This window comes from Giraffa tippelskirchi, chromosome 3 (assembly GCF_054371585.1).
Source record: "Giraffa tippelskirchi isolate mGirTip1 chromosome 3, T2T-mGirTip1v1.2.pri, whole genome shotgun sequence".
NCBI lineage: Eukaryota > Metazoa > Chordata > Mammalia > Artiodactyla > Giraffidae > Giraffa > Giraffa tippelskirchi.
In genome coordinates, this window is record NC_137277.1 from 123,768,437 (window position 1) to 123,794,423 (window position 25,987).

Here is a 25,987-nt window from a genome sequence, read left to right on the forward strand (position 1 = left end):
CCTATTCTTAATTTTTGTACTGAGTGGAGTAGACAACAGAACTAGGAAAGGATGCTATTGTCACCTGGATTCTATTCCTGCTCCTTCTTTTTGGAAGGAAAAGTACCTAAATTCTAGTTTCTCTTTGAATGGGATGTTGCTTTGTGGAAGTTGTGATGATTAGAGACACTGTAAAGACCTGAGTTCTGGCTTCCCAGGAGGCACAGTAGTAAAAAATCCACCTGCCAATGCAGGAGATGCAGGAGACTCCAGTTTGATCCTCGGGTTGGGAAGATCCCCTGACATAGGAAATGGCAACCCACTTGAGTATTTTTGCCTGGAAGGTTCCATGTACAGGAGGAGCCTGCTGGGCTATAGTCCATAGTGTCGCTAAGAGTTGATCATGACTGAGCATGCACACACTACTGTAAAGAGCTTGGCCCAGAGTCAGCATGAAATAAAACATTTGTTATCGATTCTTATCATTAGGCCTAAGCATGCAAATAAATTCCATTCCCATCCTTTTTGCCTGAATACTTCTGGAGAGCTTTTTTGCTTTTAAATCTTGAATTTTGTGCAATCAGAAAATTATCCCTTTCATATCCATATACAATTCCTTAAGAAAACTATCTGAAGGACCTGACATCACAGAAATAATGAGAAGGTGCTGTTTGGAGTATCAGAAACATACCAATGACTGGTTTATTTTGTGCAAACCTCAGTGCAAATGCTGCTTGACCACATAGGGGAAAAAAAAAAAACAGGGTAGTGGAGTGTTTCAAAGCATGTATTCTAGAGCCAGTTGGTCAGGGTTTGAATCCTGGCTAGGCATGGCTTATCAAGTCTCTTTGTACCTTGGTTTCTTCAACTGTACAGTGGGGGCTACTGTGCCTACTCCCAAGGTTTGCTCTGATGATTAAAGGTGTTAACACATTAAAACCCTTAAAACAGCTGCTGGTACACTGTCCTTGTGCTCAGGAAGTATTGCTATTGAAAGCAGGTCTCTGCAGTGTACTGTGGCTATGTATTAATAATATATGATCTTCGGAGGAAGCAGGGTGAAGGGGTTCATGGGAATAATTTTCACTGTTTTTGTAACATCTTGTGTGTCTTAAATTATTTCAGAATAAAATGGTATATAAACAAAAGGGAATCTCCTGACTCCAAAGCCTGTATCCATCCTTAGATGTCTCTTTCTTCATTATTGGGAAAAGGCATTTCTTAAATGTTCCACTACAGTAGCTGCTCTGGCCTAAGGACTGCAAAGTTAATCAAACAGTTCTTCAGGATCCAACTATACATATAGAGAACAGCTTTAACTGCTTTTGGAGCAACTAATTAAACCTAGAAGGAACTGCAAGTAACTTGTAGTTGAGAAGCCCAGAAGTTAAAAGCTATGACAGAAATATCACTCTGTCCAGTTTAACTGTGAGTGGAAGACATTGGCAAAAAGTCTTCAGTAGCCTGAGTTTAGGATGTGTGTGCATACACACAACACACACTTGCCTTAGAAACCTCAGAGGTCATCTACTTGTCATGTGTATATGGCTCAGATGTTCGATAAAGCCCCATGTAAGAATGGAGAACATATGCTATAATCTTGTGCATCACATAAAGGAAAAGAAACAGGAGGAAAATACCCAGGAATATAATTTTTAAGACATTGAAAAGAATGACACATCCAAACCCCTACTGATCAGGTGATTTTTGCTACTCTCAGTTCAGTTCAGTTCAGTCACTCAGTCGGGTCCGATTCTTTGCGACTCCGTGGACTGCAGCACGCCAGGCCTCCCTGTCCATCACCAACTCCCGAAGTTTACTCAAACTCATGTCCTTTGAGTCGGTGATGCCATCCAACCATCTCATAATCTGTTGTCCCCTTCTCCTCCTGCCTTCAATCTTTCCCAGCATCAGGGTCTTTTTTTGCTACTCTAGGGAGGAACATGAAGATTTTTAGAGCCAGGGATGAAGAAGAAACAAAGAATTTTTTGACTCCTCCTACTTGCAAAATTATTCCTCCTTCAGAGGCTCTTGAACTCTAGGAAGTATTCCAGAGAATATATGTTCAGACAAAAGTTCCTAGTTGTAATGTCTCTCTCAGCGTTCTTCAAGGGCAGTGAGAAGGTAGAGTCTCTCAAATGGGAATATGAGTGGTTTGAAACATACTTAAATTATAGTAACATTTATATTTGGAAAACAAACCAAAAAAATCATTTTTGTAATTCTAACTAGAAAAGTAAAACTCAGTATAATCTTAGCTAGGAAGGCTATGTCAAAAAAAACACAACAGACTCTTTTGCACATTAATAATTTTTAGGGTGGTTATGAAAATTTTTCATCAAATGATACATGTGTGGTCAGTCACTCAGTTATGTCCAACTCTGTGACCCCAGGGACTGTAGCTCACCACGCTCCTCTGTCCATGGGGTTTCCCAGCAGAATACTTGAGTTCATTGCCATTTCCTACTCCAGGGAATCTTCCTGACCCAGCGACCAAACCTGCATCTCTTGTGTCTCCTGCACTGGCACAGAGATTCTTTACCTTGGAGACACCTGGGAAGCCCCTTATCAAATGGTGATATGGGTTAGAAAAACTATTGACTCAGAAAACTAAAAATAGAATTAGCATATGATCTAGCAATTCCACTCCAGGGCATATATCTGGACAAAACTATAATTCAAAACAATACATGCACCTCTATGTTCAAAGCAGCACTGTTCACAATGGCCAATACATGGAAACAACCTAAATGTCCATGATTGGATAAATGGATAAAGAAGATGTGGTACATATATACAATGGACTACTACTCAGCCATGAAAAAGAACAAAATAATGCCATTTACAGCAACAAGAATGCAACTAGAGGTTATCATGCTAAGTGTGTCAGAAAGAGAAAGACAAATATCATATGATATCACTTCTATACAGAATCAAAAATATGACACAAATGAACCTATCTATGAAATAGAAGCAAACTTATGAACATAGAGAACAGATTTGCAGTTGCCAAGGGGTAGGGATTTGCGGAAGGGATGAATTGAGAGGTTGGGGTTAGCAGATGTAAGTAAGCTATTATATATGAATGGATAAACAACAAGGTCATACTGCATAGCACAGGAAACTATATTCAATATCCTGTGACAAACCATAATGGAAAGAATATTGAATATTTAAAAAAGAATGTATGTATATATATATATATATATATATGTATAACTGAATCTGCTGCACAGAAGAAATTAACACAAGATTGTAAATCAACTATACTTTAATAAAAACAAAACAATTTATATAGACAACTATTAAATATATAGAAATTTATATTTTATATTAAATAACATATATTAATAAACATTTTAATTTATATTTTTAATTACATGGCAGATGAGCTTATTGAAAGCAAATGATACAACAGAGGTGGTAGAGTATAAAAATGCACATGGAATGGTAAATTTGAAGAGAAGTTTTATACTGATGAAGAATAAGTGGTTCTGAACTCATTATTCAACAAGAGATTCTTTATCATGGAGCCACCTGGGAAGCCCCTTCTTATTTTTAAAATGATAGAACTTTTAAAAGTAGCAATATGGCATTACATTTGTATTTTCTTACATAGTTTCAAGTCACAATTAAGTCTTAAAAGAAACTAGAAGAAAATCTACTGAAAACTTCTGGACTAGACGGTACAATTCTCAGGTACTCTACATCTTATTTGCGCCCCCCCCCGCCCCGCAACTTCTACCTCCATATCTTCCACCATTGGCTAAGACAAACTGGGATGACTGCTAAATATTACCAGAAATTTTTCTATGGCATAATTGAAGACTCAATATTTGGAAGGGGAGTTGGAGAAACATTTTTCCATGGATCTCTGCTCTTTCACTTGTCTAAAAAAAGCAGAGTTCTCTGAGCTTTGGAGAACAGCTCAAGGTTTATTTTTTTCCACCTGGTTTCCATGAACTACAGACTACACATCAGCTCACACCTTCCCTCTGTAGTCCTGCTTGACAAGGCTGACTGCTAGACTTGAATCCTATTTCAACAGCTTAAAAGCTGAACTGTACTGAGTGACACATTTAATCTCTCTGAACCTCCATTTCCTCATCTATAAAGTGAGAAGGATAATAAGAGTACTCCTAAGGTGGTCATTGAAATGCTTAAATGAGATAATGCACTTAAAGCCTCCAGCACTTAAAAAGTCCTCAGTAATATTAGCTATCATTATTAATATCTGGGGATAGAATTAATTGATCCTTTGCTCTCCTTCACCTAAATGCCACCTCCCCAAGACTTCTCCACATATGTTTTCAGTACTATCATAGGATCTTATATAAATGCCTGATCATGTTCCAAGTATATATTTGTTGTATGCATAAGAAGACAGTCAACTACAATCAGCATTAATCTGTAATTTGGACAGTGGTCAAGATGGAACCTGGGTATAAAAGGCTGAATTCCAGATGCTTCAACCTGCAGCATCTCTTTGGTCAGGAAAGGCCATAGTAAGACCTAATAACAATCCTTGACCTTGCTACTAAGTCCTTAAAAGTGCTATGCTGCTTGAGCTTTCTACTGGGAACCCTGAAACACCTCAAGTTGTAGAAAACAGGACCTTGGTTGCCCACTCCCTTTTCACTCAGGAGTGCTTCCAGCTTGTGAGGACCCAAAAAGTACGGGTCCCCATCTTGGTAACAGATGAGCAGTTTGTCCAGCAGACAATCCAGTGCCTAAGGCTTGTGTGCTCCCTGAACACCCATCCTGCACTCTCCTGGATTTCCTCTCTGTGAGCTGAGTCTCTCTGAGATGGAAGCCAGCTGACCTTTGTGAAAGTGACCTCAGAGTGACTTGCATTTACATTTCCAATTTTTTTTTTCCTCTTTGGCATTTTGTTTCTATATTTTATGCTCCTTTTTGGTATTTGATATATCATTTTAAGCCATCTGCCATCCTTTCTGGAATGAAATGGCATATAAATACATACATAGATGCATACATAAAATGAAATGCTGAGATTTGAAAGAGACATCAGACACAAATGCATCCCTCTAGGTTATTGATATTCAAGAGAGTGACAAGGGAGGGGAAAGGAAAGGGAGCTTCATTTTTCAAAATGTACATCCTAGTATTTTTTTCTGATCCTTCCCTACCCCCACTCCCCAGCTTCCTGGTAATATGAAAATCAAGGTGAATGGTGGATTTGTATTTTGAAAGATTCTTTCAGATGATTTTGATATACCTCTTTGTCTCCCAATCCTCTCCCCAGAGCTCAGAGCCACATCTCCAAGTTTTCTCAGCTCTGTCCTTGTGTTTGGTCAGGAAGCAGCTCGTTTTGCCAGACTAGCTCATCTCTCCATGGAAATGCCATCCCAGAGTTATGATGGAGAATTATGCCCTTGGCTCTTAAAGTGGGATAGCATAAGGAACAGGCAAGACAGTTGAAGGGCATTTCTGAATCATTTGCGAAACCTTAGATGAGGCCACTGTTTGCTATGTGACCAAATGTCACCCAAATAAAGATTTCTCTTCACGGTATTCAATCCCTGAGAAAGATCTGACTCTCCAGGAAAACTTGACTGTCTATAGAGGAGAACTGCAATGCCCATCATTCTATCATTTTCCCCCCATTATCTTTCAGGGGATTCTATTCAATGCAGCAAATATTGGATGCTGGGTACCATGTTACATACTGGTTTATAAAGATCAGCAGGCCAGTTCTGGGCTCTGGAACATTTATTCAATACAATCTATAGGATTCAAAGTGAAATACATGTTGCATTACAGCTATACTTTCCTCAGATTCTTCTTATAATGATATCTCCTTACTTTCTCAGTAGTTTCTATAATGCTTTGTTATATGAATTTTTAAAAAATATGATGAATGAATAAGAAAGCTGTGGCACATATACACAATGGAATATTACTCAGCTATTAAAAAGAATGCATTTGAATCAGTTCTAATGAGGTGGATGAAACTGAGGCCTATTATACAGAGTGAAGTAAGTCAGAAAGAGAAACACCAATACGGTATATTAACGCATATATATTGAATTTAGAAAGATGGCAATGATGACCCTATATGTGAGACAGCGAAAGAGACACAGATGTAAAGAACAGACTTTTGGACTCTGTGAGAGAAGACGAGGGTGGGATGATTTGAGAGAATAGCATTGAAACATGTATATAATCGTATGCGAAATAGATCGCCAGTCCAGGTTCGCTGCATGAGACAGGGTGCTCAGGGCTGGTGCACTGGGATGACCCTGAGGGATGGGATGGGGAGGGAGGCGGGAGAGGGGTTCAGGATGGGGAACACATGTACACTCATGGCGATTCATGTGAATGTATGGCAAAAACCAGCATAATATTGTAAAGTAATTAGCCTCCAATTAAAATAAAGAAATAAATTTAAAAAAAGAAAGAAAAACACCAATACAGTATATTAATGCATATATATGGAATTTAGAAAGATGGTAATAATGACCCTATAATGCAAGAGAAGCAAAAGAGACACAGATGTAAAGAACAGTCTTTTGGATTCTGTGGGAGAAGACAAGGGTGGGATGATTTGAGAGAATAGCATTGAAACATGTATATTATTATATGTGAAACATATCTCCAGTCCAGGTTCACTGCATGAGACAGGGTGCTCAGGGATGGTGCACTGGGATGACCCAGAGGAATGGGATGGGGAGGGAGGCAGGAGGGGGGTTCAGGATGGGGAACACATGTACACCCATGGCTGATTCATGTTAATGTACGGCAAAAACCACTACAATATTGTAAAGTAATTAGCCTCCAATTAAAATAAATAAATTAATTTAATAAAAAATATTTTTATATAATTTTTAAAGATTACTTTGCATTTATAGTTATCGAATATGGGCTATATTCCCTGTGTTGTACAATATGTTGTATATGTACAATGTTGTACATCCTTGAGCCTATCTTACACCTGATAGTTGTTGTCTGAATTTTTCAATGTCTTGGCTTTGGTCTTCCCCCAGTGGAAGACAGACTTTTGGAGGGGTTTTCTGTTTTGTTTGTTTGGTTTTGGCTGTTTTCTGTCCTGTATTTTCTATCACCCTATATTGACTACTCAAAATCTCTTTATAAAAGCCTCATGTGCAGTGTAACCCCTCCTCCACAGTCACAGGTAAATGGACTGGAGGTGACCATCTGACCCAAGCTGGGCAACAAGGTTTTTTACACTGGGAATTTGAAATTGGAACTCTTAGAAACAAATCAAGTGGTCTTGGGGGCTCAAGATACCATTTTGAGGTGACTGTGGTGGAAAGTGAGATGAGAATGATGATCTTCAGAAAGGAGGAGACTGAATTAAACAGCCAAGAAAATCTGACATAAAGACCATAAGAATGAAGGAAAAATGGGTATAAGTCTAAGAGAGTGAGAAAAGCAGATGGCAGCACATGAAAGTTCTCTAGATTATTTCTATTTTCTCAGCAAAATGAAAGGTGAAGTCTTCAGCTGAGACGAGTGGTGGGAAGGAGGTAGGCAGCTTGAGAGGAGAGAAGGTGGTGTGAATTACTCATCACGCGATGGGGGAGTGAATTGACTCAGGGAATGTGGTGGGTGCGACAATCAGTGCTACAGACTCACTGGAGTGACTAAGTGGAGACAAGTCGTCCTAGTTGTATGCTTTTCTCTGACCACTTTCAGCTGTGTGGATATGGAGCTGCCAAGTGAATATGACAGAGCAAGAGAGGAGCAAAGGAGTCGACTCTGCCTATGAGGAATTATTCCAATACTGGACCATGGAATCTAATGAGGGAGTGGCCATTGAAATGATGACTGGGTTCATGATCCCAATATAGTCAAAGCATCAGTGATACTGGAGTACAGAGGGAATAAGCTGGAGACAAAAGACTGAGAATCAGTTCAGTTCAGTCGCTCAGTCGTGTCTGACTGCAACACCATGAACTGCAACATGCCAGGCTTCCATGTCCATCACCAACCCTCAGAGCTTGCTCAAACTCATGTCAGTCGAGTCAGTGATGCCTTCCAACCATCTCATCCTCTGTCATCCCCGTCTCCTCCTGCCCTCAATCTTTCCCAGCATCAGAGTCTTTTCCAGTGAGTCAGTTCTTCACATCAGGTGGCCAAAGCATTGGAGCTTCAGCTTCAGCATCAGTCCTTCCAATGAATATTCAGGACTGATTTCCTTTAGGATAGACTGGTTGTATCTCCTTGCAGTCCAAGGGACTCTCAAGAGTCTTCTCCAACACGACAGTTCAGAAGCATCAATTCTTCGGCGCTCAGCTTTCTTTATGGTCCAACTCTCACATCTATACATGACTACTGGGAAAACCATAGCTTTGACTAGACAGACCTTTGTCAGCAAAGTAATGTCTCTGCTTTTTAATATGCTGTCTAGGCCTAGACTATTGGTTTTTCCAGTAGTCATGTATGGATGTGAGAGTTGGACCATAAAGAAAGCCAAGCGCCGAAGAATTGATGCTTCTGAACTGTCGTGTTGGAGAAGACTCTTGAGAGTCCCTTGGACTGCAAGGAGATACAACCAGTCTATCCTAAAGGAAATCAGTCCTGAATATTCATTGGAAGGACTGATGCTGAAGCTGAAGCTCCAATGCTTTGGCCACCTGATGTGAAGAACTGACTCACTGGAAAAGACTCTGATGCTGGGAAAGATTGAGGGCAGGAGGAGACGGGGATGACAGAGGATGAGATGGTTGGATGGCATCACTGACTCGATTGACATGAGTTTGAGCAAGCTCTGAGGGTTGGTGATGGACATGGAAGCCTGGCATGCTGCAGTTCATGGGGTCACAAGGAGTTGGACACGACTAAATGACTGAACTGAATTGAACTGAACTAGGTAGGTAGTCATAGCTTTTCTTCCAAGGAGCAAGTGTCTTTTAATTTCGTGGTTGCAGCCACCATCTGCAGTGATTTTGGATCCCAAGAAAATAAAATCTCTCACTGTTTCCTTTGTTTCCCCATCTATTTGCCATGAAGTGATGGGACTGGATGCCAAGATCTTAGTTTTCTGAATGTTGAGTTTTAAGCCAGCTTTTTCACTCTCCTCTTTCACTTTCATTAAGAGGCTCTTTAGTTCTTCACTTTCTGCCATAAGGGTGGTGTCATCTGTGTATCTGAGGTTATTGATACTGCTCCCAGCAATCTTGATTTCAGCTTGTGCTTTATCCAGCCTGGCATTTTACATGATATACTCTGCATATAAGTAAAATAAGCAGGTTGACAATATACAGCCTTGATGTACTTCTTTCCTGATTTGGAACCAGTCTGTTGTTCCGTGTCCAGTTCTAACTGTTGCTTCTTGACCTGCATATAGATTTCTCAGGAGGCAGGTAAGGTGGTCTGGTATTGGTTTACTCGAAATACGGATTGTAGAAGGTTGTGGCATATGGTAATGACAAAGAGTAAAGTGGTGGTGAGCAGAAGTAGGGAGGACAAAATAAGTGGAGAAGAGAAGATCAGGAAACTGGGAGGTAAAGTCCTGGAGGTATTATCTATGTGAATACTGAAATTATCAAGTATTCTACAAGGAGTACTAGAAGGAGAAAGAGGGAAACAGACCTTCACATGGCTCTGATAAGATGATACCATATGGTACACAAGCATCATGGAAGCCATGTGTGTGTGTTTGTGTGTGTGTGCTTGTTTGTGTGTGTGTACAGGAGGAATGAAACTCTGAAAGTTGCAATGAAGAGGCAAGAGGACATGTTTCCCACATATAACCTCAGTGGTTGGAGAGGAGTGAGATAAATCTTGGACTTGAGAGGGCTGCAGGGGTTGGGGAAAGTCCCCAGGGAAGAGTCTGGCTTCAGCCAGAGCACCAAGAAGGAAACATTCAGCTGTTAAGGATGGATGGGATTTTACTGATGGTGGATCATGAGTTTCAGAATGCACAATGAAAGAGGTGTGAATAAATAGGAAATTGGATTTGACTAGGGGATGTTTTGAAGCTTACAGGGGATGAGAGTCCAGGTGGAAAAGAAGGACCAGGATTGTGGAATCTTGTGGTGACTTAGGGAAACAGGAATGTAAGATTAGATGGGAATGGCATTTATGGTCTCTGACTGGGAGGTGGACAATCCATTGTAACTATATCTTTTTTTGTATCCTCTTCTTAAAAGTAAATTCTCAGACAGATGGTAACAGTGAAGAGGAAGTCCTGGGGAAGGTTGCTTTGTGGTTCTTGATGGTGGAGGCATGACTGGATAGGCATGGTGGTGTAGAACATAGGAGCAGGCATGTGACACGTTCAACCAATCACAGACCTCAGCTCCCATCAGAGATGGTCTCTAACACTAGAAACCAGTATCCAGGTTTTAATGATCTTTTGTCCACATCCTTGCTATAGATCCACCATCTCTTATCCATTATTCTGAAATTCTCCTACTTTGAAAATCAAAAGGTTTTATATTATGCATTTATTGGCAAAGTCTGACCTGATCTGAGTTAACAAGAAAATTTACATCAACATCATTATCTTGAAAGTGTGACTATTCAAACATTTTACCATAAAAGATTGCTTGAGTTGGATGAGGGAGTACTGCTCTACACTCCACTGGTAGGGATACATAATATATACCCTCTATTATGTTTGTAAAATCTGAAAAGTTATAAAACTTATCTGAGTCCTAAGGTCTTGGGTAGAGGTGTTTGGATTTACATACGTAACCAAGTGTGCAAAACTCTCTCCCAAGCCTCTCAAAGGTGGGGCAGCTTCATGGGACTTGGCCCCACCTGGGAACACTGTGAGAGCTCCCAGGACCTGGGGGTCCTGTGGGCTTGACCTGCTTATTCTTCATTCCTGCTTCTAGTCTCTTCCTCTACAGGCCAAAACAAGATGGGAAGAGAAGCAAAAATACAGCCATAGAAAAGAACAAAATTTAAAAAAAAGAATGAAATAATGTCATTTGAAGCAACATGGGTGGACTGAAGAGATTAATAATATCATAATAGGCGAAGCAAGGCAGAAAGAGAAAGACAAATATACCATATGATATCACTCATATGTGGAATCTAAAAAATCATACCAGTTAACTTATTTACAAAACAGAAATAGACTCACAGACATAGAAAACAAACTTATGGTTACCATAAGAGAAAGAGGTGGAGGGAAGGATAAATTAGGAGTTTTGGATTAGCAGATACAAACTACTATACATAAAATAGATTAAAAGGACCTACTATATAAGCACAGGGAACAACATTCAATATCTTGTAATAACCTATAATGAAAAAAAATCTGAAGAAGTATATATATATAGATATATGTACACACACACACACACACACACACACATATATGCATGTATAACTGAATCACTTTTGCTGTACACCTGAAATTAACACACTATAACTCAATTATGCTTCAGAAAAAAATAAAATTAAAAGAAGTTACAAACCTCCACCTTTCTCCTCTCCTTATTGATAGGAGAAAGAGAAGGAATTTTTATTCAGGTACTGAAATTCATTCCCACTAGAGATTCCATGGCTGCTAGTGGCTGTGGTTCCTGTCCTTAGAAAAAACTTTCTTTAGGGAGTAAAGGTGAAGCCAAGATTTTAAGACAACATTGGTGGAAGGCAGGGCTAGAAAGCAGGTCCTAACTATGTTCCAGTCCTGGAATCTATTATTTCTGAGTTCCCAAATCCTCATCTCCTGCTTAAGCTGGTTCAAGTATTCTGTTCATACATGACACAGAAGGAATGCCCTTCCAGGCAAGCAGTGTAAAGTGACAGATATCCCTGGACCTGGGGATGTTGGGCATCTTAGAAGACAGGTAATTGTGAGTACCATGGAAGTGTGTCAGCCATTAGCAAAGTCTCTGTTTCCTGGACTTTGGGATGGGACTCAAGTCCTGTAGAGAGAGAAGGGGAAACCAATAATCCCAGAGAAACTAGGGTCTTAAATGAGTTCCAAGTCAAAGACTCAGGATCATGAGGCAAATATACATATCTCAGTATTACCCTCAGCCAAGCAGGGTCTAAGATGCTGGACCCAGGAGCTCAGGTGGTACATAGAAATAAGAATGCAGTCTCAGGGGCAGCATCTAGGTTGAAACCCAGTAATAAAAATCAAACAGCTTGTCCTAAGTAGTAGTTGTCATTGGAAAGAGTCTAGGCAGAGAGGATGGATATGGTAACATTTATAGATAGAAGAGACTTGGTGACTGAGCACACACACCCAGAAGAGAAGAGAAGCAGATGAGAGAGAAGATATTCAAAGAGGAACGAAAGAGGTAGAGTCTGGAGAAATTCCTGAGCTGAAGAAAAGGTAGGGTTTTTATGGGTTATCTGTGGCTTAGGTTTTGAGTACAGAGAAAGCTGCTAAGGTAACAGTTCACTGGAGACAGCAGATGCACAATGGTCAGAACTGGGGCACAGGATTGGGTCTGGACACGACTCTCAGATGAGCCAGATTGTTCATGTGGTAACTGTTATGCTCATGGTCCCTAGGAAGCCACATGTCTCAGTATTCACACTCTTGTGTGGTCCTTCCCATAGTAGTGACTCTGGGCTCAGCCAGATAACTGGCATTGGCCAATGAGATGTCAGCAAATCTGACTAATTAGAGCTCTGATAAGCACTTGCTCATTGACTTTACACTCTTAGAATTCTCAGTATTTGAACTCTGAGGCCGCCATGTTGTGAGGAAACCCAAATTTTCCATGTAGGCTCTCAACGTGGAGGACAACCAAGGAACTCAGCCAAGAACCAAACTCTAGGTCCCCCAGTTGGCCAGTTCCCCATCTGAAGCTTCAGATATCATGCAGCAGAAATGAATCTTCTCCATTGTGTCCTTCCCATTTCCTGCCTCATAGCATTGTGAACAAATCAAGTGATTGCTGCCTCAGGTTACTAAGTTTGGGCCCTTTGTTATGCATCAATGGGTAACCAAAACAGGTGACCTCCTACCTACAGAGTTGCCATCTTAGGTCAGAACTGGCCCTAAAGCTAGTGGGGTCAGGGGTGAGAACAATCAAGCCTGCAGATTTGTTAATTAACTGTTGCTGTAGGGGTTTGAAAGGTGGAGACTTGATCCAGGCCTGACACAGTGATCTGTTTGCAGAGGGTGTTTTTGGTTATCTACTATTTTTTATTTTTCTTCCTAACAGATTCTGACCAGGTATACATCTCTACTCTAGGTGATTTGTAGAAAGGTGACCCCAGTCCCCAGGGGTAGATACTGATTATGGAAGGAATATGTGGCTTAGTTTTGGCCAATGAAGCATGAGGGTGATCCTGCAATGGGGATATGTATGGTTTCTTTTTTGTTTCTTCCACTTTTTAAACAAGTATAATTGATTTACAATGTTGTGTTATTTTCATGTGTACCATGAAGTGATTCAGTTACATATATATACATCAGTTATATATATATATTCAGTTATACATATATATTATATATATATTCAGAATATATATATATATTCTTTTTCAGATTCTTTTCTCTTATAGGTTATTACAAAATATCGAGTATAGTTCTCTGCCTCTATAGTTTCTTGATCCTAACAAAGTCCTTTTCCTCTCAACAGTCATTGCCCAGATGACTTGACGACCTATCATCATCTCTCTACAAAGCCTGTTAATGAAGCCAGCACAGGAGAAATGGAAGGAATGAGAAAGTTACAGAGATGTGGGGCTGGAACTCTAATACAACATGTCTGGTCCCCTCTCTGACCCTGGTCTTCTTGTTAACATGTTAATGTGTTAACTTTTTGTGTGAGCTTTTCAGTAAATTCAGTTACTTGTAGCTGAAAGTGCATTAACAATATAGGCTCGGGCTTTGTTGTCTTTTTAATCTTTGGAAGTAAAATTCTTGACATGGGTGTTTATTGCAAGCTGGAAATCCTATAAATAAAAATATTTGCAAATTACTTCCCATCTTCAGTGGGGAGGCTCTATCACTGTGTCCATAATTTCTTTCTACCCAATCCTGTCAGGACCAATTTCTGAAATGCACTGGGATGCAGCAAGGAGCCGGGCTGGTAATTTTAGAGCATCACAGCCATGCAGAATTATTATGGGTTATGTGTATTCATTTTGAACTAAGATAGACTTTTTGGTTCCAATTGTCATCTTGAGACCCAAGTGGGCAATACCCATTTATCCTTGTTCCAAAGGGCTTTGAAGGGCACACCAGACATAAACACTTCTCTTATCCCTTCTTGCTCAGTGCCTAACACATCTGCTGACTTTTCCCTTTGGTGCTTGAAACTTTAAAAAGGCAATAAAAGACACACATCAATATGTTAAAATAACTATATCTTCCAAATATCATATTCTGGTTTTCTGGACATAAAAAGTGTACAATAGCCTTGTGTAAAAATAAAAGCACAGCTTATAACACTATTTCCTTCTGACATGTTCTCCTGCAGAGAAGACTGTATTATATTTCCTAATGTTTCCCCAACATCTACTTGAGTATAAAACAACTGTAAGATGCTGTTGTAGAAATTAGTAGTTATTTATCTGTAATTGTCTTCAGGTTCAACTGTATCTATAATAAGTCACTGTGCTGAGGTCATTAAGCTCTAAATAAATCAGAGGATGGGAATGACTTGTATCTACCCCCACTACTGGGTGACAACTCAAAGCTTGTCCTTATTACTCACTCTGGGGTGTCTTCCTAAAGAGAGAACAACGCTGAGTTATTTAGAGAAAGCTGAAACCCATAGAGGCACAGCAGTGATCAATGGAGCATCCCCATCATTCATCACTGGGAAAGTCTAGAGAGGGACTATGTGCCCTATTTCCTCTCACTACCCTTAATGGAACACAATCTCATTGCTCCATCTCTCCCCATAGCCTGTGCAAGAGCAAACAGTTTTGGGATGTGCACTCTTCAAAGCAACCCCATTAAGTCAGGATGGCAAATGTTGTAAAGAATTTGCCATTCCTCTTTTGGAGAAGTTGGATAAATGTGGCAAGTGGTAAAGACTTTTCTACTTTTCTACTTTTCGACGGTGACAGAGGATTAACTACGTTTAGAACAATAGGTCAAGGTCCTTTCTCAGAGGAGAACCACAGACTTCTTCCACTTGGTGTGGTAGCTATACTAGAAACCTGTGAGTTTGCCCTAAGGCTGTAGCTGGAAGCAGGGCAGTTATTGGGACATTTAGGCCAGAGTCCTTTCCTCTGAGCAGTGCTGCTATTCCAGGAAGACTCTAGATGAGGTAACTCAAGTGTTCAATGAGTTCCGTGTTTTAATCTCCATTACTCCATTGACACTTGCTCTTATCCTATTTCCATTCCTTTCTTTTTGATCTTATGCCCAGCTGTCTGCAAATTACAGGACTTCTTCCATACCCAACCAGAGGGTATCTGGTCACTACATTTCCACATGCTGCCAGAAGCCAAACAGGATAAGAAATTCTAGCAACTCCTTTTGTCCATGGAAGGGAGATGGATGGTGCAAGGGAATTTTTGTTTAATTCAAGTAAGAATGTACTAAGTACCACATACTGATGAGGCTGTCAGGGGACACAAAGGTGAATGAAGCATGGCTCATCTCAAAGACTTCACTATCTAGAGAAAGGATTGGTAAACTACATCTGAGGGCTGAAGACTGCTGCCTATTTTGGTAAATAAAGTTTTTTTAGAACACAACCATGTTCATTCATTTACACACGGCCTATGGCTACTTTCCCTCTACAGTGGCAGAGCTGAAGAGTTGTAACAAAGATCGTATGACCCACAACGCCTGTGACATTTACCATCTGGCTCTTTACAGAAGACGTTTGCCCACCTCTGTATAATTCAGTGATTTTTTTTTATATATTTACAGAATTATTACACCCATCACCATTATTGAATTTGACAACATTTTCATCACCCCAGGAGAAACCCAGTGTTTATTAGCAGCAAACACCCTAACCCTGGCAACCACAAATTTAATACCCATCTCTATGGATTTGCCCATTCCTGACATCTCATATAGGTAGAATAATATGTGACCTTTTGTTACTGTCTTCTTTCATTCACTAAGTATACTATTTTTCAGTTTCATCCATGTTATAGCATGGATCAACACTTTATTTCTTTTTATTGTCAAACAATATTTCATTGTGTAAATATACCACATTCTTCTTATTCATCAGTTGATGGATATTAAGGTCATCTCCACTTTTTGACTCTTATGGTTAATGCTGCTTGCTGTGAACATATGCTTTGTATGGTTTAAGTTTGCAGTCCTCTTGAGTATATAACTAGGTGTGGAATTGCTGGGTCATACAGTAACTATATGTTTAACATTTTGAGGAATTAGCAAACTGTTTCACAAAGCAATGGCACTGTTTTACAAGCTTAGCAACAATGTATGAAACTTCCTATTTCTCCAAATTCTTGCTAACACTGCTTATTGTCCATCTTTTTGACTCTAGCCATCTAACTGGGTGTGAAGTGGTATATTATTGTGGTTTTGATTTGCATTTCCCTCAAGATGAATAAGGTTGATCTTTTCAAGTGCTTACTAGCCAATTGTATGCTTTCTTTGGAGAAATGTCTATCATATCCTTTGCCCATTTTAAAATTTGAGTTATTTGTCTTTTTTTGTTGTTGAATTGTAAGAGTTCTTTATATACTCTTGATCATAGTCACTTATCAGATATATGATTTGCAAATATGTTCTCTCATTCTGTGGGTTGCTCTTCACTTTTTTGAAATTAAAAAAAGATGTAATTTTGTCAATGTCTAATTTATGTATTTTTTTAATTCACTTATGTTTTTGGTGCCATATCTAAGAAACCATTGCCTAATCCAATATCACAAAGATTTATTCCTATGTTTTTCCTAAGAGTGTTATGGCTTTAGCTTTTACCTTTAGGTCTATTATCCATTTTAAGTTAATTTTCTTATATAGTGTGAGGTTGGGGCCCAACTTAAAGTTTTTGCATATGATGTTATTTGTTGAAAAGATTATTTTTTCCCCATGAATTGTCTTTACATCTTTGTTGAAAGTCAATCAACTGCAAATATGAGTTTATTCCTTGATTGTGAATTCTGTTCCATTGATCTATATGTCTATCCTTATGTTTGTACCACACTGTCTTCATCACTGAAGTTTTGTAACAAATTTTGTAATTGTGTGAGTCTTCTAACTTTATTCTTCATTTTCAAGACTGTTTTGGTTATTTTGGATTTTAAGATGTTTGTTAATTTCTGCAAAAAAAAAAAGTCATCTGGGATTTTTGATTGTTGTTGCTCAGTCACTCAGTCATGTCTGACTCTTTGCAACCCCGTGGACTACAACACGCCAAGCTTCCCTGTCCTTCAGTATTTCCCAGAGTTGGCTCAAACTCATGTCCATTGAGTCAGTGATGTCATCCAACTGTCTCATCCTCTGTTGTCCCCTTCTCCTCCTGCCCTCAATCTCTCCTGGCCAGCATCAGTGTCTTCCAATGAGTTGCCTCTTCACATCAGGTGGTCAAAGTATTGGAGCTTTAGCTTCAGCATTAGTCCTTCCAATGAATACTCAGGGTTGATTTCCTTTAGGATTGACTGGTTTGATCTCCTTGCTGTCCAAGGGACTCTCCAGAATCTTCTCCAGCACCACAGTTCAAAAGCATCAGGGCGCTCAGCCTTGTTTATGGTCCAACTCTCACATCTGTATATGACTACTGGAAAAATCATAGCTTTGACTAGATGGAGCTTTGTCGGCAAAGTGCTATCTCAGTTTTTTAATATGCTGTCTAGTTTTGTTATAGCTTTTCTTTCAAGGAGCAAGCATCTTTTAATTTCATGGCTGCAGTCACTATTCACAGTGATTTTGGAACCCAAGAAAATAAAATCTGTCACTGTTTCCATTGTTTCACCATCTATTTGCCATGAAGTGATGAGACTGGATGCATGATATTAGTTTTTTGAATGTTGAGTTTCAAGCCAGCTTTTTCACTCTCCTCTTTCACCTTCATTAAGAGGCTCTTTAGTTCTTCACTTTCTGCCATTAGGGTGGTGTCATCCACATGTCTGAGGTTATTGATATTTGATAGAGATTGTGTTAATCTGCAGATCAGCTTGGGGAGAATTCTAGGATCAGTATTCACTTTTATTTACAAAATGTGAGGATGGATCATCTGGGTAACTTTCCTCAATGATGTCCAACAGTTTTGAACATCAAGATCCCTCTATAATACAAAATATTATCGTTGGCTCCTCAAAGGGTAAAAATTGTACTTTTTTATTAGTAGTAATCATTTATTGCCTAAATACACAAGGACAAAAACTATTATGAATCTGATAATGCTTTCATGTGAATCTGTATTTTATCAATTCACAGTTGCATCTATATAACATCCAGAAGTCATAAGCCATAATATGGAGAAATGCTGAGTACTCTGCTTTCAGTCATGTGTCGTATATTTACTGTGTTGTTGTATTGTTTGCCCAATGGCTCCCATGCTGAGAACCTCTGGTCAGCATAGAAATCCTTCTTATGTATTGCATCATAGCATTCCTTCTTTCTGTACAGAATGCCTCAGCCACAGAAGAAGGAAGTTTGGCCAGTACTAGCCCCTGAGAATTAGCCCACAATCAATCCAGTGCTTGTGATAATCTGATTTTCTTGTGGGAGAAGGAAATCCTATACTGAGCCACTGCCTTGCCGTCTCAGGCCAACCATGCTGATTGTCTCACCTGGCTTAGGAATCCTTGCTCCCAAAATGATCTAAAAATTGAGCTAATTGGCAGTAATACTCAGATGAACAAATTAGCCACAGAGTTACCGTAACATTTTTTCTTTGACACCTCCAATTACCAGTCTTTATAAAAATAGAAAACAAGCAAACAAAACTTATGAAACATTCTGATCTTTCCTGCTGCTACCACTTTTCTTTATATTTGAAACAAAGTGAAGAAATGAAAAATTATCATTTTTTTATGAGTCAAGGAGTTCTACTGAATAAAAGAATGAAATATGCTGATTGCTTACAACTGCCCAGAGAGATGTTTAGTTTTTTATTCTCTTTTACTTGGAAAGATCCATTTTGCCATATTTTAACTGAAAGATCACTGGTTTTAGCATAAAAATATTTGAGCTCAAGTCTCAAACCCCTGTCTTGCCAGTCCACATTTCTTTATCAGTTATAAAATTATTAATAGCTAACTTTTGGATATGAGAATTAAGGAGAAACTTGAAGAGAAGTAGTTCAATAATTTAAGTATATTTTTGTCATCAGTGCACCATTTCCACATTAATACTAATGTGGGTGTGCTCAGTCGTGTCTGACTCTCTGTAACCCCATGGCCTGAGCCGACCAGGCTCCTCTGTTCATGGGATTTTCCAGGCAAGAGTAATGGAGTAGGTTTCCATTTCCTCCTCTAGGAGATCTTCCCAACCCAGGGACAGAACCTACATCTCCCTCATCTCTTGCATTGGCAGTGGCTTCTTTACCACAGAGCCACCTCGGAAGCCCTCTTTAATACTAATGTGCCTGATACCTAATAAGATTCCCAGACTCTTCTAGAGGGCCATCTATTTTCAGAGAAGCATGAGTCTATGTGGGCTTCCTTTCCTCTGGAACAAGTAGGAGGTATGCACACTCTCAGAAGTGTGCCCAAATCATGGAACGCTCAAGAGATGCCAGGTCCCAGGAGTTTGTTTCTTGGACAGGAGTTCTTTCTGATGGCAGGAGTTGCCAAAGGCAATGGGCCACAGGCTCATATGAAGTGAGACTGAGACAGCTAGGAGAGAGAGAGGAGCATACAATTTTTCTCTCTCTAACTTCTCACTTGCCCAGGTAACTGACATTGCTTTCATCTTCATGTGCCCTTTGGGTCCCTGGGTCTTCTATTTTCTTTTTCAATATTAGTTGGTATTTTCTAGGCTTCTGGCTTGGTGCAAACTATTTGCCTTTATGGAAAATAATACTTTTTTTTTTTTTTTTAAAGATTCACAGAGTTTTAAAAATCCCTCTGGTTTCTCCTTCTTTCCTCTGTTTTCCCCCTTCTGACAAACCAAATTCCATTTTATGTTCATTGCCTGAGGAGCAGCTTGAAAGGGCAGGCTAGCTTGCCAGTCATTGGCTTGATATTTCTGAATCTTGACCCATGAACAAGAGTGGGTAGGGTGCCCTGGATAGGGTTGCGGGATAATAGGAAAACATGAAGATGGAAGAAGTGGGAATGCCACTGAGGAAAAATGCCCAAGGTCAACAGAGAAGAGGTTCTTCCCCTTACTTGCCTTTCTCTAGACTAGAAAAGGATCCTCTGGGCTGAGGTGTAGGTTCAGAGGGAAGAGGTGAGAGCAGAAAGTCAACAAGTCAGAGAAGTTGACTTGTGCACCCTACTTCAAAGGCAGGGCCTGGGATCCCATGCAGCCACAGAAATTTGGGGGAAGCTGGAGAGCAGGTTTGCACCCTTCCTCCATGGCAATAGTCCAGGGAGGCTGCAAGTGCCTAGGTGGGTTTATGTCTGAGCAGGATGTCTCACAAGATAGGCCACAGGAAACCTGGCTGAGAATCTTGTGTTCTGTTCTGCTCAGAAACTTCACAATGGGTCATAAATAGAACAGAGATGTGAGCCCCAAAGGGCTCACATGAATAAGAATCTTAGGATGTGGACAGGTGACAGAGGAGCAAGAGGGGTAAGACATATTTTGGTTAATACCTGTGACTCAAGGAACAGGAGATGCCTTCCCTCTACCCCCACCCTTATGGCCTTGGCACTAAGTAATATCTCTTGAATTAAAAAAAAAAAACAAAACCACCCTGGACAAAGGAGAAGTGGATTCCTATCATATGAGATCACATCTTTGTTATTCTGGCAGGATGAGGGCTCAGATAAAACAAACTGAGTTATAGGAAACTTTGTACTTCTCACATGCTTGAGTTACTGAACTGAAAGTCATACCCACCACACATTTCTTTGTTTATTCCTTATATATATCCCACTCTCCTTGTTGTGAGTCCTTTGGATTGGATTACTTCTGGTAAAACAATTATAATTGAGCCTACCATTTGCCTAACTCTGTATTAGGTGCTAGGCACACCCATGTGACTCAGATGGATTGCTTAAATGAAGCTGCAAGGAAAGCCCAGGTGATCCCTACCTCATTGGGCAATTTCTCAGGTTTCTTGGTATTTATGATCTTCTGAATCCTCTCCATTTGGGTATAGGCTGGACCTAGTGACTCACTTTTAGCAAAGAGAATATTGCAAAAGTGATGGAATGCCATTTCTAATATTAGGTTATGATAAGACTACTGAGGAAAGTCAGCTGCCATGTTGTGAGCCATCCCATAAATAGATTCATGTAGAAAGGAATTGATGTCTCTTGTCAACATCTAGTGTGTCTTGTCAATAGCCATATAAGGGAGCTTGATTTCTTCCCATGTTGGGCCTTAAGCTCTAGTTGACCCTTGATTACAGCTTTGATTGCAGGAGGTTCCCTGAGACAGAAACCCAGAGAAGCCACCTGGATTCCTGACCCTTGGAAACCATGAGATAAAAAATGTTTTCTTTTTGAAGCTGCTAAGTTTGGAGGGGGTGGTATTTGTTATGTAGTCATAAATAATTAGTACATGGTCCTTGTTCTCCAATAACTTTTGCTCTAGGATGAGAATTTCTTTGGAATGGGCATCCATGGTAATCAACGTGAGCTGGGCAGAATGACATGGGTTCTGTTACTTAGGCTTCAGGTGGTAAGATGGGAAGGAGGGGATACTCAGATTGATGAACAGGCAATAATGGCTTTTGACGTCTGTGATGGACTTCCTCTAGACAAGGCATTCTCTTGAATTACAAAAATTCATTTTCTTGAAATGACAATATTTGCATTTTCACTTGGTTGGCAGAAGTTGGAGAAATAGCATCAAGTGGTAGAGAAGAAAAATCAGGGCTGTTCTTCTATTGAATTTAGTTCAAATCAACATGTATTTGTGGGGGGCATGTTGATGCTATACTCGTGTATGCTTCATATACTCACACGTGTTCTGACCTAGGCCTTTACTGAGGACATCTTTGCTAGGAAGGACTGCCTGTGAGTGACATCCTTAGTCCCCATCTCTTCTGTGATTGGAACACACAGAAAGGATGGGAGCTCTGAGTCAGTGATTCTCATATGCCATCATTTACACTTGTAACCAATTTTGGAACTACTTTATTAAAAATGGAAGGGGGTGGTGGTGGAAATGGAGGTAGTCATGAAGCAGAAATTGGACAATCACCGTTTCTCCTAAAAAGTCTCAACTTAGCCCAAACATTGGAAACAGTACAATTTTTCTTTTTAATTCTGCTACCTACAGCTGAGGATCCCTAAACCACTATGAAGGTAAACTGCCTTTTCAGCCCAAATAATGTATTCTAACAAAAGCAACCCTGGGCATCTAGATCATTTTCCTACCTATTGACTTTTTTCCCTTGGGTGTCATCATATTGGAACATTATTCCTGGCTCTTTACGTGAGGAGAGTTCAGAAGAAAAGCTTCAGACTGAAAGAGGGCATTTATATCAATTATAAACCCATTAGCTTGAAACAGTTTCCTTGTTCTTTTTCTCTTTCCCCCTTTCTGTATTGGCAAGTCCCCATGCATACTGCATTAGGGTGCAATCAAACTGCTCCAATCTTCTGATAACTGTCTTGAATGTCAGAAGTCACAGGGAGTACCAGCAGTTGGGCACCATTTCTGCCGAAACACCACTGAGTTATATGGAATTACGTGAATCTTACTGGAACAGCTTATGTTTCATCTTGTGAGCCCAATACCTTAGCTTACTGCTTGTTATTTGCAATGTTTGAGAGATAACAAAGGTATTCGCTCTTTTGTCTTCTGTTAACAGCACTGAGTTTCTGGGAGGTAGATCCCACTCTTGGTCCACATGATTGGGTGGGACTGCTCCCACCCTTGGTTCTGGAAGAAGGCACAGGACCCAGGTATGAGCCTTCAGAGCACTGTATCTCCTGAACCTAGTAATTAGTTTAGGATGGACTGATTACCCAATCCCGGCCAAGCCATCGAGACTGGATTCCCAGATGTTTATTAGAAGGGTTGGAAAAGGCATGCTCTGTTTTGGGGTTGGTGATGGCACCCCTCTTCCAATCACCAGGGAAGTGCCTAGAGGTGAGAGGAGACAACATAGAAGAAAAGGGAGCAGAGAGAAAAGAGAGAGGGGAGTTTTGTAAGTTGATATATTTCTCTATATCTTCTTTTTTTTTGGTTTCATTTTGTTTAAACAAGTTTAAACTGGGTTTCTATAATTTGCAACTTGAAGGGTCTCGGGTAATGTCAGGAAGCAACCTGCACGGGCCCTGAACACTCTTGCTGGATACGCCAAGGACTCAAGGCCCTGACTGATCTTTTTTTGATATACTTTTCAGGACCGTGTTTGCACAGAGCAACTTGAGGAAAGAGGTGACCTCTTTCATAAAGAGCACACTTGTTTCCGAGTGCTATAAAAGTGGTGAATCCTCCAAGCTCAGTGTTCCTTTCCTATTCCACCACTTACCATGTTTGCAGACATTCATTTGATCCATCTGTGTGCACTGGGGAGCCTGGGAGTGGAAACAGGAGAAGAGACACAAACCAACAGAATATTCACCTTTTCCTGGCTGTGACTGCTAGAGACCTTTGTCTCTTACCCAAGAGTCTCATGTCTTCTGCCAACATCCATGAAAAAGTAACAAAGTAATTTACTAGCTTGAAAAGTAAAGCAAAATCATATGCTTCACCCCTGTTGACACTGTCTAGTTCCCAGGGCTTCCCTGGGCCAGTGTGAGGTGCACACTGTTTCACTAGGGCACGCATCAAATCGGAAGACAGACAGTCGATTCTAGGCTCTGCCACTGACTGGCTTTGTGATTGTGAGTTTAGTTACCTAACCTCTTGCATTTCCCAGGTGGCGCTTATGGTAAAGAACCTGTCTGCCAATGCAGCAGACATAAAAGATGCGGGTTTGATCCCTGGGTTGGGAAGATCCCCTGAAGGAGGACATGGCAATTCACTCCAATATCCTTGCCTGGAGAATCCATGAACAGAGGAGGCTGGTGGGCTACAGTTCATAGCGGTGCAAAGAGTCGGACACAACTGAAGTGACTTAACACTCATGCACATGTACCTAACCTCTCAGGCTGTCTGCTTTCTCCTCCGTGGAGTGGGGCTACTATTGCTAATCACAGATTTTTTCCGTGAGGACTGAACAAGAAAATTATTGTAGTGCACCTGACACAGAACTTGGCATAGGGTAAGCTCAGCAAGTGTTAACTACTATTAACTCCTTAGTCGTAGCACTTAGTACATTATTTTAAAAAATATTCTGAAATATGTTCTCATTACAAAAAAAGGTCATTGCTGAAAAATTAGGAAATACATATCAAAAAATAAGAAAAGCTTTTTAAAAGTTATAATTCCACAACCCACACACTTCTTAATATTGTTTTGCTCAATATCTAGCTAGAATTTTAGTGCAGATATATGTGTGTGTGTGTGTGTGTGTGTGTGTGTGTATGGGTGTAGGCGTATCTTGTTCAAGGCAGGGTCATAATGTACACATTGTTTTGTTGTCTCTTTTCCCTTACTTAATTTACTATGACCAGACCTTCTTTTCAGGTTATACTTCAGTTTATACTTTATACTTCACTAAAGAATGAGTAGCATAGAAGTCATTAAGAGGGATAAAATGAACACCCAGGAGCCCACCATATAACTTAAACAGGAGAATATCCCCTACAACTCTGAGCCTCCTATGTGCCCCTTCCTAATTAGATCATCCTGCCGCATCCCTTTGCTCTCACAATACCACAATCCTGAGTTTCTATTTATCATTCTTTTACAATTTGCATGGTTTTACCATGCATGTGTATATTAATAAACATTGCATAATTTGGTTTGCTTATAGAACTTAGTAGACATGGTATTATGCTGCATATGTTTTCTGTGACTTGCTTTTATGCTTGGCATGTGTCTCTGAGATCCAGCCATGTTGATACATGCAATTGTTATTTTGTTTTTCAGGAATGTATGGTCTTCCCATGTAGACATAGGCCACTATTTAGTCAATGATATTTGGCTAAATTGCCAAGGAGATGGGTTTGGTGAAGGATGTCTACCTCCCTTGACACGTGCTTCAGACTCTAGGTGGGAGATGGGAGTCCCACCCCAACCTAAGCTATTTTGCTCCCAGGGCACTTAGAAGTTTCCCAGCACTGAGCAGACTGACCCAGATAATACACATCCCAGGGGTAATGTGGAGGAGATCCTTACAAGCACAGAGGAGAAAAAGGAGGGTTGGTGGTTCAAGGCTATAGATAGAAGACAGATGGATGCCATAGGTAGATTGCAAATATTGCACTGAGGGAAAACATTTTCCAATAAGAATAAATGGCTGGATATGTAGTACCGAATAAGTTAAGATTATTTTGCCTAAGAAAAAGCATGGAAAATGTCATGCAATTTAAAAGAAGCTATGTGGGCTGAGTGTGTGGGTAACTGACACTCTCTAACATTGCTAACAAGAGGATAAATTAGCAAAACCTTCACGGAGGATAATTTGGCTGAATTTACAAAAATGTAGATCTAAAATGTGCCTAAAATGTACCTTTGAGCCAATGATTAAATTTCTAGGAATTTATCTTACAGATGAGTAAAATTATATATGTAATTAGTTACTTACTGCAGCATTATTTATGATAATAAAACATTGAAACAATTTAAATGTCTTTCTATAGAGAATTAGATAAATTACATTCATTCCATCCAACGGAAAAAACGTAGCTGTTACAGAGGATGAGGTAATCTCTGAGGTACTAGTAGGGTACAATCCCCAAGTTTTATGAATTGAAAAGGCAGAGTGCAGTGGTTTAAAAAAGAAACTGTGCTGTATGCGTTTTCTGTCTATGAATAGAATATTTTTGGTGGTTGCTTCTGTGAATCTGGATTATAGGGAATAAAGATGGGAGAAATACATTATTGCTACCTTTTGTGCCCTTACAATTTTGTACCATATAAATGTATCAGTGAGCCAAAGAGTAATAAACATAATTAGAGGTGAGAGGCTGCAGTCAA

General features: G+C 39.9%; 1 protein-coding gene and 1 long non-coding RNA gene across 3 annotated transcripts in view; one reads left to right on the plus strand and one right to left on the minus strand.

Moving 5' to 3' along the window:
* Positions 1 to 25,987, minus strand: part of LOC145541792 (uncharacterized) — a 284,540-nt gene that overhangs the window by 122,673 nt on the left and 135,880 nt on the right. The gene's annotated exons all lie outside the window — the stretch shown is intronic.
* LOC145541793 (uncharacterized) lies at positions 12,939 to 13,895 on the plus strand. Its single transcript, XR_014079290.1, has 2 exons — positions 12,939 to 13,117; positions 13,527 to 13,895. It is a non-coding gene; the product is annotated as an uncharacterized LOC145541793 (long non-coding RNA).